Below are 25,866 nucleotides of genomic sequence, written 5' to 3'. Positions count from 1 at the left end.
CTCCGATCGTGTGTACAAGGGCTAAGACTGGGATGGCATTAAAGTTAATTTGCGTGTAACGGCATGTGTCCCAATACATTTGGCAATGTAGTGTAGCTTAACGCTGATACAGGTGAAGTATTTTACTGGATATATTATAAGATAAAGATCTTGACAGGTGTAAAGAAATTGATGTAACTTTATCATGTGGGCACAATGTGAATGTAAAGAGAAAAATTGTAAAAGTGAACGTTGAACCACCTGACCTCCGGAAGGTGTTACCCTCTTCATGACCAAACCATTTTTTGCGATTTAGCACTGCGCTATTTTAACGGGCAATTGCGCCGTCATGCAACACTGTACCCAAATGAAATTTGGGTACAGTGTTGCATTTAAATTGAACATGTGAAAGCTGTAATGCCCTGTACACACGGTCGGATTTTCCGACGGAAAAGGTCTGATCGGATTATGTTGTCGGAAAATCCGATCGTGTGTGGACTGTATCGGGCTTTTTCCGTCGGAATTTCCGACGGAAAAAGTTTGAGAGCTGGATCTAAAATTTTCCGACAACAAAATCCGATCTGACTTTTTCAGATCGTTTGTAGAGAATTCCGATGGACAAAGTGCCGCGCGTGCTCAGATTAAATTACGAGACCAAAGCTATTGGCTACTAACCTCTACGTAGTGCCGTCATATGCAACGAACGTCACCTCCTTCCGAATGATCAGATTTTCTGACAACTTTGACCGTGTGTATGCAACACAAGTTTGGCACCAAATCCGTCGTGAAAAATCTGATGGATTTTGTTGTCGGAAAGGCATAAGATATTTTAAAATATCCCTCTAATGTCTACACACGATCGGAATTTAAACGATCGGATTTTGCTGTCGGAAAATGTTAGATCCAGCTCTCAAACATTGTGTGTCGGAGATTCAGACGGAAAAAAAGTCCGATGGAGCCCACACACGGTCGGACTTTCCGACGGAAAAATGTGCTATCGGACTGTGTTGTTGGAAATTCCGACCGTGCGTGGGCTCCATCGGACTTTTTTCCGTCGGAATCTCTGACACACAATGCTTGAGAGCTGGATCTAAAATTTTTCCGACAGCAAAATCCGATTGTTTAAATTCCGATCGCGTGTAGACAATTCCGACGCACAAAGTGCCACGCATGCTCAGAATAAATTATGAGACGAAAGCTATTGGCTACTGGCCTCTTTATAGTCCCGTCGTACGTGTTGTACGTCACTTCGTTCTGAACGATCGGATTTTCCGTCAAATTTGCGCGACCGTGTGTACGCAAGACAAGTTTGGGGCCAAAATCCGTCTGAAAAAATCTGACAGATTTTTGTCGTCGGAATGTCCAACCGTGTGTATAGGGCACAAGATATTTTAAAATATCCCTCTAATGCCCTGTACACACGGTCGGACTTTCCGACGGAAAATGTGCGATCGGACTGTGTTGTTACATGCATGCTGTCCATGACTTATTTGTCAGGACTAACAGTAGGGAAACCATTGGTACCTCGCTGGCACTTGTAACCACAAATGGAAATGAAACCCCACACTTCTATTTAAGGGGAATGTGCTGCTGCTGCGCCCAGTAAGACTTTTCTGGCTGCTCCAACAGATAAGAGCTCAGAAGGCAATATAAAAGAGATTAGGAAACTGTTTCTTTATTTAGTGAGCATTTGATTAAACTGGCAAGTTATCAGGATCGGAGCTTCTGAACCATTTTCTACAAAATGCCCTTTCTTTATATGTGAGCCCTTTCCTGCACTTTGGACATCAAACCCTTTCCAATGTAGAGTTTGCCTCTGGTTCTTATGCAATTAAAGTGCAAGAAAATTGAGACTGATTAGGCTCCATGCACACTGAAGCTCAAAAAAAAAAGCTTTTTCTGCACGCCAGATTGCTGGCAGAAAACGCTGGTTGAAAAACTTGCTTTTAACAGCGTTTTGTACTAGCGTTTATGAGCGTTGGCGTTTATGGGCGTTTTCACTAAAAATGCACAGAGGACACTCCAAAAATCCCACAGTGCATTCCAAACTCCCACGATGCGTTGAAAAAAAAAATAGAATGCCGAACACTAATTAACGCGTGTTTATGAGCGTTTATCGGCGTTTGCCGTTTTTTGGCGGTGAAAAACGGCACTTTGAACGCGAATTTCTGGCATTCAGTAAAAAGCCCATAAACTCCACTGCTCATTAAAGCTAAAAAAAACGTCCATGTGTGCATGGACACATAGGCTAACATAGAGTGGAGTTTATGGGCTTTAAAAAAAAAACGCCCAAACTCCAATAAACTGCAGTTTATGAGCTCCAGTGTGCATGGAGCCTTAAAATTAGGAATGCACCGATAACATTTTTCTTTTTGGAGCCTATCATGCGGTATCAGTGCCCACCTGCAGCCTCTTCATTGCCCATCAATGTAGCCTGATGTGTGCCCATCTGCAACCTCACCATTGCCCATCGATGTAGCCTGATCAGTGCCCATCAGCAGCCTCACCATTGCCCATCGATGTAGCCTGATCAGTGCCCGTCTGCAGCCTCACCATTGCCCATCAATGTAGCCTGATCAGTGCCCATCTGCAGCCTCACCATTGCCCATCAATGTAGCCTGATCAGTGCCCATCTGCAGCCTCTCCATTGCCCATTATTGCAGCCTCTCCATTGCCCATCATTGCAGCCTCAAAATTGCCCATCAATGCAGCCTAATCAGTGCCCATTTGCAGCCTCTCCATTGCCCATCAATGTAGCCTGATCAGTGCCCATCTGCAGCCTCACTATTGCCCATCGATGTAGCCTGATCAGTGCCCATCTGCAGCCTCACCATTGCCCATCGATGTAGCCTGATCAGTGCCCATCTGCAGCCTCACCATTGCCCATCAATGTAGCCTGATCAGTGCCCATCTTCAGCCTCACCATTGCCAATCAATGTAGCCTGATCAGTGCCCATCTGCAGCCTCACCATTGCCCATCAATGTAGCCTGATCAGTGCCCATCTACAGCCTCTCCATTGCCCATCATTGCAGCCTCAAAATTGCCCATCAATGCAGCCTAATCAGTGCCCATCTGCAGCCTCTCCATTGCCCATCAATATAGCCTGATCAGTGCCCATCTGCAGCCTCACCATTGCCCATCAATGTAGCCTGATCAGTGCCCATCTGCAGCCTCACCATTGCCCATCAATGTAGCCTGATCAGTGCCCATCTGCAGCCTCACCATTGCCCATCAATGTAGCCTGATCAGTGCCCATCTGCAGCCTCACCATTGACCATCGATGTAGCCTGATCAGTGCCCATCTGCAGCCTCACCATTGCCCATCAATGTAGCCTGATCAGTGCCCATCTGCAGCCTCTCCATTGCCCATCATTGCAGCCTCTCCATTGCCCATCATTGCAGCCTCAAAATTGCCCATCAATGCAGCCTAATCAGTGCCCATCTGCAGCCTCTCCATTGCCCATCAATATAGCCTGATCAGTGCCCATCTGCAGCCTCACCATTGCCCATCAATGTAGCCTGATCAGTGCCCATCTGCAGCCTCACCATTGCCCATCAATGTAGCCTGATCAGTGCCCATCTGCAGCCTCACCATTGCCCATCAATGTAGCCTGATCAGTGCCCATCTGCAGCCTCACCATTGACCATCGATGTAGCCTGATCAGTGCCCATCTGCAGCCTCACCATTGCCCATCAATGTAGCCTGATCAGTGCCCATCTGCAGCCTCTCCATTGCCCATCATTGCAGCCTCTCCATTGCCCATCATTGCAGCCTCAAAATTGCCCATCAATGCAGCCTAATCAGTGCCCATCTGCAGCCTCTCCATTGCCCATCAATATAGCCTGATCAGTGCCCATCTGCAGCCTCACCATTGCCCATCAATGTAGCCTGATCAGTGCCCATCTGCAGCCTCACCATTGCCCATCAATGCAGCCTGATCCATGCCCATTTGCATCCGCGCATCAGATTATATAGAGCGAAGATCTCCTGTTTAGTAGACGGCCTCTTCATTGCAAAGTCCCGCCTCCTGGATCGACTCCTATGATAAACAGAATACTGGCCCAATGCTGATCCAGGAGGCGGGACTTCGTATTACAGCTGCCGCCAAGTAAACAGGAGATGTACTCTGACGACGCTCGTCCCCCCTCCCCCGTCCAACCGTCCCATGCCCTCCTGTCCCCTCCGAGGCAGCCCAATGCAAGTATCAGCGTATAACAAGCACACATTATTTGCACCTGATTTTCAGGGAAACAAATTGTGTGTTATACGCCAATAAATACGGTAATTGTTCTACATGTCTGCTTGTAAAATATTGAAGTTACAATAGAAAATGTATCTGATTAAAAAAAAAGAAAAAAATTGACATTTCCCAAGCTGATCATGGACATTCCCATCATCTTTTTTTTTTTTTTTTTGTAATATAAATGTACAGAGAGATACAAAATCTGGAAATATAATGAGAAAGCAGGGTCATTTTAGTAAAATTAGGAGAAATGATGAGAAATTTCACAATATGCTTCGCCGAATGTTTTATTGAAGAAATTATAAATTCCTTTGATACCTCCCCCTCCCCCCCACACACAGCTCATTGGGTAATTAGAGACAAAATAGGGACATTTTCATTACACGAGAATCAGTTTGGAGGATAAATGGAAACATAATCTACGCCTCCTGATAATACTGTTCTGCCTCATGCAAATCTCCCAGCGGTTTTAGACCAGTGTTTTTCATTTGTATATTCAAAGCCTATTTTGCATTCACAGCTCTTTGCGGTAAACATGAAGAGTTTGGGAAGAGTGCGGTGTAATTGGCGTCCTTATCTGCTTTCCATAAACTCCAGAGGAATAAAAAAGAAAAAAAAGGGGGGTTTCAGAAATTCTAAAGAGGACAATGAGAAGGCGACGGCCGGGGCGGCGCACAGACTGCGCTCTCTGGCAGAGGTGCTCTTTACAAAACTTTTTAAGGACTTTTTGCAGAGAGTTGGCACAGGATGAAGCCCGGGCTGTGCTTTGTTGGTATTAAAGAGATCAGTTATTGTGGAAATGTTTGGATAATTTTTTTTTTTTTTTTTATTGGTTCCTTGGTAATCGGAGGAAATGGAATTGTAATCCATTTATAGAAATCATGGCACTGCTAATGATTAGTGAGTTACGGCATTCCCTTTGTAGAAGGCTTAAAGTGGATACAAAGGCTCAAGTTTATTTATTTTTTACCTTCATGCATTCTATTCATGAAGGTAAAAAAACCTTCCCCGTTCAGCAGCCCCCCCCCCCCCCCCCCCAATACTTGAGGCACCCAACCAGGCTTGCTCCCGAGCCACTGTCCATTCACACACATCGCCCCCCTCTCTCCCCTCATTGGCTCACTGGCTGTGATTGGCATTAACAGGAGCCAATGGTAAATATTAGGGGGCTCCACAATAGATTAGTGTGCTGCTCATGTTCCGTTAGTATGGGGAGTAATCTAGATGATTAGGAGGGATGGAGCTCATCCCAGCTCCTGTGTTCACTGGAGCTAAAAGAAGAAAGACTCCCTACTGCCCACACATTCATGAAGTCTGGTAGTAGTAGTGATAAGAATGGCAACCTCAGCCTGGGCTCCCACCATGACTAAGCTCTGGGGCAGAGCGAAACGCGTTGGGAGTCTGGCTGGGGCCCAGGCTGAGGTTGCCACTGTTATCACTACTACTACCAGACTTCATGGATGCATGGGCACTAGGGAGTCTTTCTTCTTTTTTTTCTTTTTTTTGCTCCCTTGCTGGCACTCCTGATGCGGATGCGGTATCATCTAGCTTACTCCCCATACTGATGGAGCCAGAGCAGCACTCTAATGTATTGTGGGCCCCCCTGATACTTACCAGAGCCCCCATCGTTATCCAGAGATGTGCGTAATAATAACCCCCCAGCACTGGTGTCAGTGAATGCAGCAATAACCCCCAGCACTGGTGTCAGTGAATGCAATAATAATCCCCAGCACTGGTGTCAGTGAATGCAATAATACCCCCCAGCACTGGTGTCAGTGAACACAATAATAACCCCCAGCACTGGTGTTGGTGAACACAATAATAACCCCCAGCACTGGTGTCGGTGAACACAATAATAACCCCCAGCCCTGGTTTTGGTGAACACAATAATAACCCCCAGCACTGGTGTCGGTGAACACAATAATAACCCCTAGCACTGGTGTCAGTGAACACAATAATAACCTCCAGCACTGGTGTCGGTGAACACAATAATAACCCCCAGCACTGGTGTCGGTGAACACAATAATAACCCCCAGCACTGGTGTCAGTGAACACAATAATAACCTCCAGCACTGGTGTCGGTGAACACAATAATAACCCCCAGCATTGGTGTCAGTGAACACAATAATAACCCCCAGCACTGCTGTCAGTGAACACAATAATAACCTCCAGCACTGGTGTCGGTGAACACAATAATAACCCCCAGCACTTGTATCAGTGAACATAATAATAACCTCCAGCACTGGTGTCGGTGAACACAATAATAACCCCCAGCACTGCTGTCAATAAACACAATAATAACCCCCAGCACTGGTGTCAGTGAACACAGTAATAACCCCTAGCACTGGTGTCAGTGAACACAGTAATAACCCCCAGCACTGGTGTCAGTGAACACAATAATAACCTCCAGCACTGGTGTCGGTGAACACAATAATAACCTCCAGCACTTGTATCAGTGAACACAATAATAACCTCCAGCACTGGTGTCGGTGAACACAATAATAACCCCCAGCACTGCTGTCAATAAACACAATAATAACCCCCAGCACTGGTATCAGTGAACACAGTAATAACCCCTAGCACTGGTGTCAGTGAACACAGTAATAACCCCCAGCACTGGTGTCAGTGAACACAATAATAACCTCCAGCACTGGTGTCGGTGAATACAATAATAACCCCCAGCACTTGTATCAGTGAACACAATAATAACCTCCAGCACTGGTGTCAGTGAACACAATAATAACCCCCAGCACTGGTGTCAGTAAACACAGTAATAACCCCCAGCACTGGTGTCAGTGAACACAGTAATAACCCCCAGCACTGGTGTCAATGGACACAATAATAACCCCCAGCACAGGTGTCAATGGACACAATATTAACCCCCAGCACTGGTGTCAGTGAATGCTATAATAACCACCAGCATTGGTGTCAGTGTCGGTTGCCCACAACCTTCTGTGACATGTCAAATGTCCCACGAGGCTTGTGGACCATTCACACTGCACAGCGTGGCTCATATATTTGTAGCTGCTGACTTCTTTGCAAGCAGGCTGAAGGTCCTCTTTAAGTTGAGTTTCATTCATAACTCTAATAGGATAAGTTTGCAGAATATCTTTTCAATCCATACTATATCTAGCTATCTATACTGCGGTATGTTCTAGGGCTCCTACAATGAATCTGATTGGTAAGTCGTCAGTGGGGAAGGACCTCTGCATAATGACACCATTGAAGGAATACTGTGTACACTCCTCTGGGTCAATTCATACTTCACAGTCAAAACATGAAATGCAATAATGAAGGAGAACGCTGACACGGGTATAATAGAGTACAATGGAGAGCGAGGTGTTTCTTGTTACCTTGAATAAATGAATAACCTATTCCTGGGCACTTAGTCACTCATATCAATGATCTTTCCTCTCCTCCATAGTTTTCTCCTAGCAACAAACAATCGCGCACTAACCTCACCCGCTGTGGCCTCAACACAGTCATGTTGTCGGGGCATTGCATGTAGTCTTGTAGTCATAGCTGTCCTCTCTTCTCTAGGAAACTTCTCATGCAGGTCATGAAGGGCTTATGAAAGTTCAGATTTGCTTAGAATAATGCCCTGTACACGCAGTCGGAAATTCAGACGCAAAAGGTCCGATCGGACTATCTTGTCAGAAAATCCATTCGTGCGTGAGCTCTATCGGACTTTTTCCGTCGGAATTTCAGACGGAAAAAGTTTGAGAGCAGGATCTAAAATTTTCCGACAAAAAAATCCGATCAGACTTTTTCCGAACGTTTGTAGAGAATTTCCGATCGGACAAAGTGCCACGCCATGCTCAGATCAAATTACGAGACCAAAGCTATTGGCTGCTAGCCTCAACGTAGTTCCGTCGTCACGAACGGACGTCATCACGTTCCGAACGATCGGATTTTCCGACAACTTTGTCCGGCCGTGTGTATGCAACACCAGTTTAGGACAAAATCCGTCGGAAAAAATCTTTCCGACGGATGTTGTTGTCGGAATGTCCGACCGTGTGTACAAGGCATAAGATTACTTTAACCACTTGCCTACCGGGCACTTTAGTAAATGGGAAAGGTAGGAATGGCGCTGTTCTAGGGTGCAATGTCATATGCCCCTGTATGACTTATAAGAGATGCCAATGTAATAGTTCTCAAAATCAAAACCAAAAACAGAAACAAAAACAAAGTGTCTTATGCTTAGTGTGAACCAAATATGTGCAAATGATGCCAATGTACTTGTGCAGAAGTCAGATATGCTTCTATTTAAATTGCCAATCACTTTATTAAATGTAGCCTCAGTGTGGCTTATAAGGTCAAATGCAAAGAAATAAAAACATAGCTATGTGAACCACAGTGCATTTACTAGAAATGTATACAAAAAATCTTATTCAGAAAGTGACTAGTGCCCTTTGAATGCGTGCCTGAGTGATACTCCCCTGTATCAGTTTCACCAAACTTATGTAATATATGCTGTGCTCAACAATAGTCCATAGTTCATTTTAAAATCATAAAAATAAATAGAATGAAAGGTGACAGGTGCTCTTCAAATCTGTGCTCAGTGCTTCTTATGGGTGCCCTATAGGTAATGCACTCACCAGAACCATTCACCCCACGCAGGTGTATTGTGATTTCATAGTATCTGGGTGACGTCTTAGTGACGAAACACGTAGGGCGGAGCTACCAGCGTTTTTACGTCACTTCTGGTTTAGAGCCGTGGAAAGCAAACCTTCTCGGCTTCCTGTATTTCAAAGCTCTTTATTACTGCATTACATGTGAGTACGTTTCCACTTTTATACATTAAATTTAACTTTTTTAAAGGGTAATACACTATGGAGATGTTTCTTTTCTGCATATAGGAGTTACGAAGGGAAAGCTAAAGGAGAACCTTACATCTCATACTGCAAGCACGGAAACAAACAGCTGACACAGGAAAAAGTATTTTGTTTGCTACACAGTGGCAGATATTGTGAAAGCGCAATACCCCTGCATGGGGTAAATGGTTCCGGTGAGTGCATTATCTACACTAATAGGCTGCACTGATGGGCACTGGTAGGTGGCACTGAAGGGCACTGAGAGGTAGCACTGATAGACTCTCCTGTAATAGCAATCGGATCTGCTAACTAGCCGCTCGATTGCTATTACAAGCAGCGGAAGGGGACAACCCTGCCCGTCCCGCGGCTCTCTCGGGCTCTCCCGTCCCATTGGGATCGGCTGTTCATAATAGTAAACCGGAAGTGACGACATGACATCACCTCTAATTTACCAGGAAACAATGGGTGCGATTTTAAAATCAAAAGCATTCAAAAACACAAATCGCGGTAAAATTATTTTACGTGCAGAGGAGGGACGAGGAGGTATTTGGAGTCTTGTAGACCCCAGATCTCTCCATAAAGAGTACCTGTCACATGTCTATTGCTGTCACAGTTATTTGCAATAAGGACCACTTCACACCGCATGCAGTCCAGTGCGTTTTTTTTCTGCATCAAAAACGCATGGAAAGTAGGTTGTATGGTTTTCAATGGCATAGCTCACACCAGTGCTTGCAGTTCCAGTGCGTTTCAGTTCCAGGGGAAAAAAAAAAAAGTAGAACAGGCTGCATTTTTCCTGCACAGGACTGTACTGTACTGTAATGCTGTAAAACGCATCAAAAACGCACTGGAATGCAGATGTCCTTATTTAACGATAAGAAAAAAGAGGGAGGGGAAATGCACCGGACTGCACCAAAAACGCACCAAAAACGCACTGGAACACTTTAAAAAATGCGTCAAAAACGCACATGCAGAAAAGCATCTGGGACACATCAAAAATGTGTTTCTATGGCGTGAACTGGCGTGAGCAAAACATTTAAAGCAACAGTGTAAAAATAAAAAAATGAATAATAATAATAAATAAAAAAATAAAAAATTCAAGTGCCCCTGTCCTCCAGTGCTTGTGCGAAAAGGCGAACACGCGTGACGGTCTCGCACACACGCAAACAGCAATCGCCCCACCAGTGGTGATGCGTCCATAAGGGGCGCACGGGTCGCCCCCCCCTTCTCTCTCCACTCCTCTATCACCAATAGATAGATTCATGCATTGCCATGAATCTATCTATGGCCGCCACTGCCTCCTCCTATTCAGGCTCTGGCCTTTTTTTGTGCGCCGGGCATCCTGAATTACAGCAGCGTTTTTTTTTCTTCGAAGCACCTAATAAGAGACATGGGCTCTAATAGGCATCAAAAACGGTGACCTGCGAGCGCCATGCTGGGCGCTCACAGGTCACTCAGCTGTGTTAGAGAAGCGAGTGAATGTTTGCTTTCCTAACACTAAACTGCCTCTCTGCCAATCAGATGCACGGATCTGTTACACGTCACCTGATTGGCTGAAACGACGGCAAATCAGGAGGAGCCTCAGAACGGGGAGCTGTAAACAAGGCATTTCCCCATTCTGAGACTCCGTGACACGATCGCAGGAAGAACTGCGGACATCAAGTCCGTCGCTTCCCTGGGCACGGTCACGCTGCACGCGATGGGCACTATCCCCGGCTATTAAAGGGGACATGCAGGTATGCCCATTTGCCCACTGCTGCCATTGTGCTGACGTATATCGGCGTGCGGCGGACGGCAAGTGGTTAATGCAACAAAAACACAATATATAACACACGTCATATGACAGAGATCACCGCTCCCTGTCATCGGGAGCAGTGATCGCTGTCATGTGACTAGTAGCCCATCCCCCCACAGTTAGAATCACTCCCTAGGACACACTTAACTCCTTCATCTACCCCCTAGTGTTTAACCCCTTCACTGCCCATGTCATTTACACAGTAAGCAGTGAATTTTTATAGCACTGATTGCTGTATAAATGACAATGGTCCCAAAATAGTGTCAAAAGTATCCGATGTGTCCGTTAAAACTTCACAGTCATGATAAAAAATCGCAGATCGCCGCCATTACTAATAAAACATTTTTTTAATAAAAATGCCATAAAACAATTCCCCTATTTTGTAGACGTGATAATTTTTGCGCAAACTAATCAGTATACGCTTTGTTTACCAAAAATATGTAGAAGAATACGTATCAGCCTAAACTGAGGAAAAAAAATTTTTTTAATGTTTTTGGGGGGATATTTATTATAGCAAAAAGTAAAAAATAATGAGTTTTTTGGAAAATTGTCGTTCTTTTTTTGTTTATAGTGCAAAAAAAAAACTAAAAAAACCACAGACGTGAACAAATACCACCAAAAGAAAGCTCTATTTGTGTAAAAAAAAGACGTCAATTTTGTTTGGGTGCAACGTCGCACGACCGCGCAATTGTCAGTTAAATCGACGCAATGCCGAATCTGAAAAAGTGCTCTGGTCAGGAAGGGGGTAAAATCTTCTGGGGGCGAAGCGCTTAAAATAAAAAAAAAAGTGTGCCATTAAAAAATTGCAAAAAAAATCATGCATTTGGGAGTCGCGCTTGTAACTGTCAGCCTTGCAATGCCTCATGGGACTTATAGTTCTGCAGCAGCTGGAGGGCCGCCAGTTTGAGACCCCCTGCTCTGGGGCCACTGCTTTAAAAAATATATATAAAATGTTTTGGGGTTTTAAGTCATTTTCTAGGAAAAAATACTGATTGTTACATGTGTACCTAATAAAGTGGCCAGCGAGTGTATATGAAATCGAACGGTCTGTTTATTTTATTCGGACTCCTGCAGCCTGGGAGTAAGTGGGGGGTAATTGTAGCCGGGGTAGTACAATGGCAGAGGAACTGCCCATGCAGAAGACGCCTTATCCCTTTAATGAGATCCAGGGAGGGCATAGCTGGCGGTTGGTTGTCTGCCAGCACTCCGGGGTGATTGTTCAGCACGCATTAGCGAGGTGTTTGAGCACCAGACAAATATTTGTTATCAGTAAATAAATGACTGAAGCAGTCAGACTAGTATGTTAAGTTTAGTTTATTTGTTGGGGGTTTTCCTATTTAACTTCCAGTAATAAAAGAACATGACATCGCTTTAGTTGGCCGGCATACAATAGTAGAACGGGTGACTCAATGGAGTTTCATTTGTAGGTCTTTTCCATGTTTTTTTTTTTATTTATTGAAGTCTTTAAAGGGCATATTTATTTTTTTATTTTCATATAATTGAATTATTTAGTATGTTATTCAGTCGGCATTGGGGTGAGTATGTTTATGTGGTAGGTGCTGTTCCAATGAGTTGTGCCAGTCCAAACTGTATTTAAGGACGTGGCAGCCCACTTTTATTGAACAAAACGGAAGGTTCACATAATCACCAGTTGCCCCCCACAGGGGTTTTTCCATATCACAGTTAACTGGAAATGCCAAGTCACCTGACTCCGTTGTCAGCAGAACTGCTGCTCCTCTTAGCAGGGCCTCTGACTGTGTTGCCCAGCTTTTCTTGTTCTCTAGGCTCACTCAGCCTTTAGTTGCAGCACGCTGCTGCAGGGCCTACTCCTGGCCTCTGGGTAGGGGTTCTTCTGACACCCCAATAGGAGCCAACCTGACTCTTGGGACAAGAACTCCTGGCTACTGGCTGGGGCACCTCTGACCCCCAGTTTAGACCTCCTGTCTCTTGGCTCCTGGCTAGGGCCCCTCGGACCCCTGGATGAGATCTCCTGTCTCTTGACTCCTGGCTAGGGCTCTTCAAACCCCTAGATGAGACCTCCTATCTTTTGACTCCTGCCAAGGGCTCCTCGAACCCCGGGGTGAGACCTCCTGTCTCTTAGCTCCTGGCTGGGGCACCTCTGACCCCTGCTTTAGACCTCCTGTTTCTTGACTCCTGGCTAGGGCTCCTCGAACTCCTGGATGAGACCTCCTGTCTCCTGGCTCCTGGCTAGGGCACCTCTGAACCCTTCTTCTGACCTCCTGTCTCTTGACTCCTGGCTAGGGCTCCTCAGACCCCTGGATAAGACCTCCTGTCTCTTGACTACTGGCTAGGGCTCCTCGAACCTCTGGGTGAGACCCCCTGTTTCTTAGTCCCTGGCTAGGGCTTTTCTGACCTCTAGGTGAGACCTCCAATCTCCTAGCTTCTGGCTAGGGCACCTCTGACCCCTGGTTTAGACCTTCTGCCTCTTGACTCCTGGTTAGGGCTCCTCAGACCCCTGGGTGAGTCCTCCTGTCTCTTAGCTCTTGGCTAGGGCTGCTCAAACCCCCGAATGAGACCTCCTGTCTCTTGACTACTGGCTAGGGCACCTCTGACCCCTGCTTTAGACCTCCTGTTTCTTGACTCCTGGCTAGGGCTCCTCAAACTCCTGGATGAGACCTCCTGTCTCCTGGCTCCTGGCTAGGGCACCTCTGAACCCTTCTTCTGACCTCCCGTCTCTTGACTCCTGGCTAGGGCTCCTCAGACCCCTGGATGAGACATCTTGTTTCTTGACTTCTGGCTAGAGCTCCTCAAACCCCTGGATAAGACCTCCTGTCTCTTGACTACTGGCTAGGGGTCCTCAAACCTCTGATTGAGACCTCCTGTTTCTTAGCCCTGGCTAGGGCTTTTCTGACCTCTAGGTGAGACCTCCAATCTCCTAGCTTCTGGCTAGGGCACCTCTGACCCCTGGTTTAGACCTTCTGCCTCTTGACTCCTGGTTAGGGCTCCTCAGACCCTTGGGTGAGACCTCCTGTCTCTTAGCTCTTGGCTAGGGCAGCTCAAACCCCCGAATGAGACCTCCTGTCTCTTGACTCCTGGCTAGGGCTCCTCAGACCCCTGGATGAGACATCTTGTCTCTTGACTTCTGGCTAGAGCTCCTCAAACCCCTGGATAAGACCTCCTGTCTCTTGACTACTGGCTAGGGTTCCTCAAACCTCTGATTGAGACCTCCTGTTTCTTAGTCCCTGGCTAGGGCTTTTCTGACCTCTAGGTGAGACCTCCAATCTCCTAGCTTCTGGCTAGGGCACCTCTGACCCCTGGTTTAGACCTTCTGCCTCTTGACTCCTGGTTAGGGCTCCTCAGACCCTTGGGTGAGACCTCCTGTCTCTTAGCTCTTGGCTAGGGCAGCTCAAACCCCCGAATGAGACCTCCTGTCTCTTGACTACTGGCTAGGGTACCTCTGCTGACCCCTGGGTGAGACCTCCTGTATCTTGGCTCCTGGCTGGGGCACCTCTCACCCCTGGGGGAGACCTCCTGTCTTAGCTGTTGGATAGGGCACCTCTCACCCCTGGTTGAGAGTTCCTGTCTTGGGACTCCTGGTTAGGGCTCCTCAGAGCCCTGGTTGAGACCTCCTGTCTCTTGGTTCCATGTTGGGAAAAATAGTTTTTCTTTCTTGTCCTTTGAGGAACACAAAGTCTTAAAACCTTTGGGTTATATTGCTACCTATAGGAGGCATGCACAGTAGCTCTGTGCAAATAGAGGCCACAACCAATGTTATTTGGCTATGTTATTTCTCTCTGTAGTGAGTGAATCAGAAAAATACCACATTATGAGAGTTGACAGTCATAGTAAATAAGTATTTATCTTAACTATACAGTACGGGACGCAGGCTTGATTTTCAAAGACCCTGTGTCATAGGCTGGTACTTGGTACCAATCACCAGGTGAATGGACACTAAAAATGTTTATGGACACGCCCCCTGGGCTTCCCCCTATAACCTCACCCCTCTCCATGAGTCCTCAGGTTTCTTTTATCATCTGCTCCATCTAGTGGCCATAATGCAGTATTTCATGACTCCCTCTATTTTGTATGAATGAAGAGCATTTGACCTGGAAAAAAATAGCCTGATAACATTTGATTTGGCTTTCATTTGCACAGAACGATTGCACATGCAGTTTCACAGGACAAATAGCTCTAAGATTTATTTTTTATAAGATTTTATAAGATTTATAACATTATAAGATTTATACACTGCTAAGATTTATAACACCAATAAGATTTTTGCTTGGTGTGGTCATATTGCAGTAAGGAGGTCAGCGCCCAGTTGTTTCAGCCAAAGGGTTGATAATTTAAGGGATTGTGCACACCAGTGGTTGGGGGGTGATGGTGGAGGTAAAACCACACATTTGAGCTGTGGTTTTATGCCCCCCCCCAAACCATTCTCCCTTTCGCTGCAAAGGCAGTGGCTGGGGATGTACGTATGTTGCGGTTATGGTAGGAATTATACCCAATGTTGCTTTTGGTGGGTGCTACCACCCGCTGATCACGACTCATTCAAATGATCGGGCCCACTCTACAAGAACCCCACAGCTGTGTGCAACGCATGTGGCTGGAGTGTGCTAGTGCAGGGTCCAAGCAGTTAAAGCAGGGGGGATACAATATAGAATATACTAATGGTGGAACCTTCCTGTAAATATCAATGTGACTCTTCAGGCACCATACCTCTAACAAAACAGCAAATAAATCCCCCCAGCCCCATAACAGGGACATTGGGGAGATGTCAGATATGGGACTTTAACTGTGCCATAAAAAAGTCATGTACATCAATGTGGATAGAACATTCACAATGTTTATTATACAATTAAAAAAAATGGTTACAATTATTATTAATATTATTATACAGGATTTAAATAGCGCCAACAGTTTACACAGCTCTGTACATCTTGAGGGTGGACAGTACAAATTAATACAATAGGTATCAGATGGCCCTGCTCTTTAAAGCTTACAATCTAAGAGGGAAGGTCAAGAGATACAAGAGGTAATAAAAAATATCACTGCATATGGTGTACAACCTAGGTATGAGACTTCTTTGTGTATATAATGGTGTTGCGGATCGACGCGTTTCACAAGTTGGCTTACTTCCTCAGGATCCGTGACTCGCTTCCATTTTTGACCTCTCCTTGTTGTCCCCTTTCTAAGGGGCTGGGGGGATATATTTGTTATGGGGTGATACAACAGGATGGAAAAGGACCTGGGGGGTCCTAGTAGATGATAGGCTCAGCAATGGCATGCAATGCCAAGCTGCTGCAAACAAAACAAACAGAATATTGGCATTAAAAAAAGGAGATCAACTCCAGAGATAAAACAATAATTCTCCCGCTCTACAAGACTCTGGTCCGGCCGCACCTGGAGTATACTGTCCAGTTCTGGGCACCAGTCCTCAGGAAGGATGTACTGGAAATGGAGCGAACACAAAGAAGGGCAACAAAGCTAATAAAGGGTCTGGAGGATATTAGTTATGAGGAAAGGTTGTGAGCACTGAACTTATTCTCTCTGGAGAAGAGACACTTGAGAGGGGATATGATTTCAATTTATAAATACCGTACTGGTGACCCCACAATAGGGAGAAAACTTTTTCTGGAAGGGGAGTTTAACAAGACTCGTGGCCACTCATTAAAATTAGAAGAAAAGAGGTTTAACCTTAAACTACGTAGACGGTTCTTTACTGTAAGAGCGGTAAAGGATGTGGAATTCCCTTCCACAGGCGGTAGTCTCAGTGGGGGGCATCAATAGCTTCAAGAAACTATTAGATAAGCACCTGAACGACCGCAACATACAGGGATATACAATGTAATGCTGACATATAATCACACACATAGGTTTGACTTGATGGACTTGTGTCTTTTTACGACCTCACCTAATATGTAACTGTGTAACAGCTCCTCGTCGCCTGTCAAAGACCTCTGAAAAGTGTTCTGAGCGTGGATTGCTTTTCAGAGGAGCAGCAGTCACGCACATATGAATGAGCCCTTAGGTAAGCCATAAGCATGAGAAGGTAGTTGAATGATGTGACCGCCCCCGCCAAAAAAAAAAACACCTCTAATCTGAAAGCCCATTCCAAAGACGCGCACAGACAAAACTGGTCCAAAAATAAAATAGACGGTTATTTTTAGCTGCTGCAAGAGGCGTCTGCTCAGGGTTTTCCACATTTTCCCAAATTGAATTGGCCAGGTTAAGGACAGGTTGACTTTAAATGAAAACCTGTTTTTTTTAAGTGAGAGATTTTTTGAGTCATGTTATAATCTCCCTGTAATCCTCCTGTAATATAAATGATAGTCCATACTAGCACACATAGAAAGCAATATGAAGGCAGCATTGAATGAAGGTGAGTAGACGGAGCAGCTGATGCGTCATCGCTATGTATGAGGAATTCACTGGTTCAGTTACCTACAAGTTACACCCTCTGTGTGTCTTGTGCTTCTATTCCTGGCTGTTCCCTCCAGCCGTTATGCTGGGTGCATTATTGCAGCACGACACCTGTGTGTTCCCAATCTCTGACCGGAAGCTACAACCTGCAACAGATGAGCTTTTGTTTGGATTTATAATGCCAGAGACACAGCTTTGATTGTAAGCTTTTAGGGGGAAGAATTCTCTTTGTGTTGCCTCCATGTAAGGTATGTTTTATGTTCAATTAGACTTTGAACTTTCTTTTTATCTCCCCGGTGTTTGCACATTTCACAGTCTAGAGCAGGGAGAGCTGGGAATGACAACACAAGAGTAAATCATTAAAAAAAAAAAAAAAGCAGTGCGGTCACTTCGCTTATTGCTCTTAAAGTGGCCACCTAAGACACTAAAAAGATAGCTAAAGGAATTTTTTTAAAAATATTTTTATATACATTTTTATTTAATTCAGTGCCATATATATATATATATATATAGATAGATAGATAGATAGATAGATAGATAGATAGATAGATAGATAGATAGATAGATAGATAGATAGATCTCTCTCTCTCTCTCTCTCTCTCTATATATATATATATATATATATATATATATATATATATATATATATATATATATATATATATATATATATATATAAATTAACTATGGTGTGTTTTTGCCAGCGATTTGCATTCTCTAGTCTGCCCAACAACAAACTGCCCAAAAAAAGCATTAAAAACTCAAACTGCAAATCGCTGTAAAATTGCATGTGCAAAAACGCACAGCAAAAAGTACCGCAGAAACGACCAAAAGTAAACTGCATAGGTGTGAACCGATCCTAAGGGAGCTATTTATATATATATATATATATATATATATATATATAGAGAGAGAGAGAGAGAGAGAGAGAGAGAGAGAGAGAGAGAGAGAGAGAGAGAGAGAGAGAGTTAGGTCCAAATATATTTGGACACGGGCACCATTTTCATACTTTTGGCTCTGCATGCCACCAAAATTAGATTAAACCGAAACAATCCAAACTAATTTGAAATACAGACTCTATTTCAAGGGGTTGAACATAAATATCAAGTACAAATTTTAGGAACTGCAACCATTTTTATACACAGTTTCCCTATTTTCTGTGGCTCAAATATGATTGGACAAATTAATATAATCATAAATAAAATGTTCATTTTTAATATTTTGTTGAGAATCCTTTACTGGTAATGACTGCCTGAAGTCTGGAACCCATGGACATAGGTTTCCTCCTTTCCAATGCTTTGCCAGGCTCTAACTGCAGCTGTCTTCAGTCGTTCTTTATTTGTGGGTCTTTCTGCCTTTAGTTTTGCCTTCAGCGAGTGAAATGCTCAATTGGGTTGAGATCAGGTGATTGACTTGGCCATTACAGAATATTTCACTTCTTTTCCTTCAAAGACTCATGTGTTGCTTTGGCAGGGGTTTTGGATCATTGTCTATCTGTACTGTGAAGGGCAGCCCCAAATCAACTTTGCTGCATTTGGCTGAATCTGGGCTGACAGTATATCTCTAAACATTGCAGAATTCATCCGGGTTGCTTCTGTCTTCTGTCACATCATCAATAAACACCAATGACCCAGTGCCACTGGAAGCCATGCATGCCCATGCCATTACACTGCAAGCTCCACCATGTGACCACAGATGCTGTTGTGTGCTTTGGATCATGAGCTGTTCCAAGACTTCTCCACGCTTTTTTGTTCCCGTCGTTCCAGTACAGATTAATCTTAGTTTCATCCGTCCAAATAATGCTTTTCCAGAACTGGTCTGGCTTTTTAGCCATTTGTTAGCAAAGTTTAATCTCACTTTTCTATTCTTCAGGCTTATGGATGGTTTGCACCTTGAATCCTCTGTATTTGCTGTCCTGAAGTCTTCTCTTGATTGTAGATGTTGACAATGATATGCCCACCTCCTGGAGAGTGTCCTTCACTTATCTGGATGTTATGAATGGGTTTTCCTTTACCATAGAGAGGATCCTGCGATCATCCACCACTGTTATCTTCCATGGACATCTGGGCCTTTTTATGTTGCTGAGTTCACCAGTGCATCCTTCTTTCCTAAGAATGTAACAAACTGTTGATTTGGCCTCTCCTAATGTTGCTGCTATCTCTCTGATGGATTTGGTTATTTTTTGAAGCCTGAGCCTCAGTTCACACCGGAACCGGCTGCAGATCACACAGGAACAATGTGCGTCCCTGTTCTCTGGTTCAGGGATGTATCAGGGCTGAATCTTTGCCTGAATTCAGCCCTGAAATGGAGCTAAAGACGCACAGCGTTTCTGTGCAGTGTGCGCCGCAGCCATCCCAGAGATATGTGAACGGGTCCATAAAGAGCCGGTCACATTCACCTGCTATGAAAATTGGTTGAGGGTAAACCCTCATCCAATTCGCATAGGTGTGAACCAAGCCTTACAATGGCCTGTTTCACTTGCATGGACAGCTCCTTTGAATGCATGATGTAGGTTCACAGTAATAGATTCCAAATGCAAATACCACACTAATCAACTCCAGAGCTTTTACCTGCTTAATTGATGAAGAAATAATGAAGGAGTAGCCCACACCTGTCCATGAAACAGCTTTTGATTCAATTGTCCAATTACCTCTTATGCCTTGTACACACGGTTGGACATTCCGACCACAAAATCCGTCGGATTTTTTTCCGACGGATTTTGTCCTAAACTGGTGTTGCATACACACGGTCAGACAAAGTTGTCGGAAAATCCGATTGTTTGGAACGTGATGAGGCATAACTCCGATTTGGATGTACATACCCTCAAATTAAACCCTAGAGCGTGCACTTTCAGCCCATAGCCATTATTTAACTATAGCTTGAATATGTTTTGGTACATACCTGAAAAAACTAAAATTGTGTCTGTGTCCAAATATATGTGGACTGTATATAAATATTTTTTTTTATTTTTTATTTTTTTTACACCTGCAAAGGAATTAAAAAAGAAAATTAGAGATGGACATTATTTCATATATATATATATATATATATATATATATATATATATATATATATATATATATATATATATATATATATATATATATATATATATCCATATATATATATATATATATATATATATCCATATATATACAGTGTCTCACAAAAGTGAGTATACCCCTCACATTTTTGTAAATGATTTATTATATCTTTTCATGTGACAACACTGAAGAGATGACACTTGTCTACAATGTAAAGTAGTGAGTGTACAGCTTGTATAACAGTGTAAATTTGCTGTCCCCTCAAAATAACTCAACACACAGCCATTAATGTCTAAACCGCTGGCAACAAAAGTGAGTACACCCCTAAATGAAAATGTCCAAATTGGGCCCAATTAGCCATTTTCCTTCCCCGGTGTCATGTGACTCTTTAGTGTTACAAGGTCTCAGGTGTGAATGGGGAGCAGGTGTGTTAAACTTGGTGTTATCCCTCTCTCCCTCTGATACTGGTCACTGGAAGTTCAACATGGCACCTCATGGCAAAGAACTCTCTCAGGATCTGAAAAAAATAATTGTTGTTCTATATAAAGATGGCCTAGGCTATAAGAAGATTGGCAAGACCCTGAAACTGGTGACCAAGACCATACAGCGGTTTAACCGGACAGGTTCCACTCAGAACAGGCCTCGCCATGGTCGACCAAAGAAGTTGAGTGCATGTGCTTATCGTCATATCCAGAGGTTGTCTTTGGGAAATAGACGTATGAGTGCTGCCAGCATTGCTACAGAGGTTGAAGGGGTGGGGTGGGGGGGGGGGGGTCAGCCTGTCAGTGCTCAGACCATACGCCGCACACTGCATCAAATTGGTCTGCATGGCTGTTGTCCCAGAAGGAAGCCTCTTCTAAAGATGATGCACAAGAAAGCCTGCAAACAGTTTGGCAAAGCAAGCAGACTAAAGCGCCATACACACTATCAGATTTTCTGCTGATTCTTTCCTTCCGTTTTACCAAAACCATGTAGTGGAAGGGCCTACCTGATTGCATACAAATTGGAACTCCTAAGGTTTGACCTCATATTATATGGTTTTGGTAAATCTGAAGGAAAAAATCAGCAGAAAATCTGATAGTGTGTATGGGGCTTAAGGACATGGATTACTGGAACCATGTCCTGTGGTCTGATGAGACCAAGATAAACTTATTTGGTTCAGATAATGTCAAGTGTGTGTGGTGGCAACCAGGTGAGAAGTACAAAGACAAGTGTGTCTATAGTCACGCATGGTGGTGGGAGTGTCATGGTCTGGGGCTGCATGAGTGCTGCCGGTGTCCTGTCGAGAACTGTCCCCCATCGGATAGTGTCCGCCCTATACTATGCTTGCACAGCACGAAGGACAAAGGAGACGCCAAAAGTCTCTGAAGATGAACAGCTGATGGTCAGCTCTACACGGCGCCTGCGCAATCAAATCCCACCATCCAAGTGAACATAGAGTTACAATATAAATATGGCGAGTGAAGCGAGGCCCTGCCTGAACTGTGGCGAGCGAAGTGAGCCCGCGAGGAGCCCTCTTACAAAGTGCTTACAACATAATCAGCATCTAACAAAATGTACTATTAAGTGCGCAGGCGCCATGTAGAGCTTACTGCGCAAGCGCTGCACCTGCGCAGTATAGGGCGGACACTATCCGATGGGGGGACCTTTCTCGTCAGCACTGGGGAGCTACAGTTCATTGAGGGAACCATGAATGCCAACATGTACTGTGACATACTGAAACAGAGCAAGAGTCCAGAAATTCATTGACCTTTTACACACACACTAATTACAAGCAAACAGATCACAGGTGAGGATGGTTACCTTTAATAGCCATTCAAACCCCTTTGTGTCAATTAGTGTGCATGTTATCAGGCCAAAATCACCAGGGTATGTAAACTTTTGATGAGGGTAATTTGGGTAGTTTCTGTTGTGCTTATGACGTAAAGTTAATTATTATTATTTTTTTTTTTAAATAACAAACATGTTATACTTACCTCCACTGTGCAGCTCGTTTTGCACAGACCCGGCCCCGAACCTGCTCTTCTGGGGTCCCTCGGCGGCTGTCTCGGCTTCTCACGTTCATGCAAGCTCCCTCACATGGTGAGAATTACTTGCGGGTCGCGCTCCCGTGACACAGCGCTCACTGTATCACTTGGCTCCGCCCCTGGCGCGCCACATCATTGAACGTGATTGACAGCAGCGCGAGACAATGGCTGCGCTTCTTTCAATCCATCTACTCCAGGCAATCAGCGGCCAAGCTGAGCGGTGAAGAGGATGTCGGAGGCGAGCGCGGGACTTTCGAGGGGTCAGGTAAGTAAAACAGGGAAGCTGGGGGGGGGGGGGGGGCGCCGGCACTGTCAGATGTTTTTTCACCTTAATGCATAGAATGCATACCTTTACAACCCCTTTAAAAAGAGTAAACACAGTTGATTGATAATAAATGGCTTCAGCCAAGCACTAACCACGAGTGAAAGAAAAGTGTTTGTGTTATCATTCATATTCTCTGAAAAATAACAAGGAAAATTATAAATTCTGCCAGGGTATGTAAACTTATGAGCACAACTGTATATATATATTTATATTATATATATATATTTTTAATACCTCTGCTTTCCCCCCTGTAAAAAGAAAATAATTAAAAAATCAATGCACTACTTACCTTCTCCGTGCTCCAGCACTGCACTATGCTTTGTCCTCTGCCCTGCACCGTTGGTTCTCTTCTTGACTTTAACAATCCCTGTGAACCTGAGCCATCGAGGACACAGCACCTGCAAGTGAGTGCATCATCGGGTCGGCCTGGGCTCACAGTGCGATTCTGCAGAGGACAGTACAGATCATAATGTCAGCAACATTCTCTGCAGCATGGGGACTGATCACCCCCAAATAAGAGGACCCTCCTCATCACCTGACTGGCTAAAAGACACATACTGCATAGGTCCCAACTATCCCTGATTTCGACTGTCCCTGATTTGGAGCAATGTCCCTCCTTCCTCCTTATTTGTCCTCCATTTTGGTCTGATCTATATACTGTAGTTGTATATAAAATGCTCTATTTATCTATCAAAAAGTGTTTCCAAGTGCTAAACCTTTCATGTAAATCGCTGCATGTGTAAATTTCAGAAGCCATTATAAAGGAATAGTAGTGGTAAAAAAGCACATGTGAATTTAACGAATCATTTTTTATTGTACGATTCTCCTTTAAGGGGCGTGGCAGGGGGGGTGTCCTATGCCTACATATTTTTGCTAATAGGTGTCCTTCATTCCCATCACAGAAAGGGGGTATGATACTGTATGTTTAAAAAATAGTTAGGAGGAGCGCCAAGAGAAAGTGATCTCGTGTCGGCTTTTTCTAGGACTCTTCTTTTTTACATGTATACCTGCCTGTTCTTAGCTGCTTTGTTGAAAAAGGCATTCCATCTACAGGGCAATCACTCAAGCTGCAACAAAAAATGTTTGTTAAAAAACATATTTTATATTATGACGGTGCTCTGTCCTGCCACAGTGAAAAGTTAAGTTTGTCACATAGAGTTCGAGGCTTCGTCCTAAGACTCTTTGAAGCCTCTGGGCTCTAGAACCCAATCCAGGGATTACCAGTCATTGAGAAAATTATAAAACCAGTTTTCTCCACTCAGAATAGTCATCCTGGAGATCCACAACCTACATCAGTGAGAACCCTCCTTTTTTTTATTTTGACAGGGCAAAACACTGTCACAATATAAATAGTAAAAAGAAACAACTAACAACAAAACATTCTCTTATTGGACAAGGGGGAGAGGCAGGGCAGTAAAATCCCAATTTCCACCCAATCCAATCAGAGGACACTTTGCATCTATTGAAAAATGCAAAGTGTTCTCTGAATGGTGGCCATGCAGCAGGGCAGCCATGGGCACTCAGAAGATAGCGGAGATCACTGGAATAGTAGTGGTGCCTATTACAGTGACTTTCAGCCTTCACTGGGATCCCACAGGTATGGCACTTACATACTTGCATTGGCTCAAACTGGACCCATATAATATTGTAAAAAATATGCTATACCTAAACCTAAATTGTAACTTCACCCTAAAACCCTTTATGTGCTCCTCCCCTTTTCTTCCTCTACCATGTTTAACACATACTTTATTTTGGGGGGGGGAGCGGGGACCTCGTTTTGATAGGTACCCGCTCCCACTTGTGCTTATATTGCCTAGGCTAGGGGTCTCCAAATCTTTGAAACAAAGGGCCAGTTTACTGCCCCTCAGACATTAGGGGGGCCGGACTGTGACCTGTAGAAAATGATGTCAGTGGAAGGAATAGTGCCCCATCTTTGTTGTCAATGGAAATGATTGTTGGTATCAGTGGGAGGAATTGTCCCTCTCATTGGTGTCAGTTAAAGGAATTGCCCCTTGTCATTAAGGTCAGTGGGAGGAATAGTCCCTCATCATTGGTGTCAGTAGAAGGAATAGTCCCTCATCATTGGTATCCACTGGGAGGAATAGTGCTCTGAGGGCCATATAAAGGCAAGGAAAGGGCCACATCTGGTCCACTTTCCACAGTTTGGAGACCACTGGCCTAGGCGATCCAAGCAGAAGTTTGGCCACCCCTCTCTGTGCCTGCTTCCTTCTGGGACATGTCACAGGTCCCAAAAGACTGCAGGACCATTCATAAAGTGCAGTGTGGCTTACATATGCACAGTGGGAAGCCGATTGTAAAGTCACAAGGAGTCGCAGCCGGCTTCCCATAGTAAACATGCCAGCGCTAGAAACCCGAAGTCCAGTGAGGAACCGTCCTAGGTGAGGACAGTGCTGGATCCCTGGACAGGTAATTGTTCTTTTAGTTTTCTTGTATCTAGGGTGAAGATTCTCTTTAAGCTTTTTGTCCACAGACAGTAAAAGGGTGGTTGCCCAATTGATGGCATGGCAGATTTGCATGTTGGCCCAACAGAGTCTTGTGTGGTGTGACAGTAGGAAATGCTGTCAAGGTAAAATTGATAGTTTATGGGACACAGGGTATGCACATTTGCTTGGCGCAAGGCTACAGAGCATAAATGTGGACTGGAGAAAACTGCTTTCACAGCTTTCTCCAGGTTTTGGTATTTGGTCATGGGGCTCTGTAGTTTGGAGATTCCATAGTGTCTTTTGTGGGATGGGATCTCCAACCCTGTGTCCAGCCTTTGTAGATTACCAGCAGAGTGTGTGCTCGGGTGAGCACAGCACTTATAATGAGGATATGGGAAGACCACATGGTTCCCAGTTGGAGACTGCTCCACATCCAGAGAGACAGGAGGTCTCCAGGAGTCAGAGAGGTTGCAGGAGGCAGTCAGAACGTGTGACTGCAAGAGGTAGTGCAACGGCCTGAGGACTAAGGCCAGAGCGGAGCCGTGGGCACTAAAGTGAACCAGTGTGGCCAGGTGTGACCAAGTGTAAAGTGTGACCAGGATAAAGGGCAGAGGTACTGCTAAAGAGAGACAGGTGGGCTAGCATTTTCTGTTGTATTTATTTGCTGGAGAAGAACCCGTGTGTAGGAAACCTTTATGTTACGGACTTTTATTTGCCTTTTTAATAAAAATAGGCTACCACGCTCTTAAATATAGTTCCTGACTGGCTTGAATCACTGATAAACGCATCTGCCGTGAGAGCTAATGGTCCCC

The 25,866-nt window shown here is 44.5% G+C and overlaps 1 protein-coding gene across 7 annotated transcripts in view; it reads left to right on the top strand.

The window, feature by feature from the left end:
- PLCB4 (phospholipase C beta 4) overlaps positions 1-25,866 on the top strand; it is a 524,177-nt gene that overhangs the window by 153,130 nt on the left and 345,181 nt on the right. For 2 of the 7 annotated variants that reach the window (XM_077485486.1, XM_077485484.1), the window contains exon 1: positions 17,264-17,462. The exons of the other annotated variants lie outside the window; for them this stretch is intronic. The gene's annotated coding sequence lies outside the window, so the exon portion shown is untranslated. Of the gene's footprint in view, positions 1-17,263; positions 17,463-25,866 lie in introns of those variants that run through there. 7 annotated transcript variants of the gene reach the window in all.

This window comes from Lithobates pipiens, unplaced genomic scaffold, assembly GCF_037356315.1.
Source record: "Lithobates pipiens isolate NorthernLeopardFrog02 unplaced genomic scaffold, aLitPip1_a1.2 Scaffold_18, whole genome shotgun sequence".
In the NCBI taxonomy this organism is placed as follows: domain Eukaryota; kingdom Metazoa; phylum Chordata; class Amphibia; order Anura; family Ranidae; genus Lithobates; species Lithobates pipiens.
The sequence above is the reverse complement of the archived record's forward strand: the minus strand, read 5'-3'. Positions and strand labels throughout refer to the sequence as shown.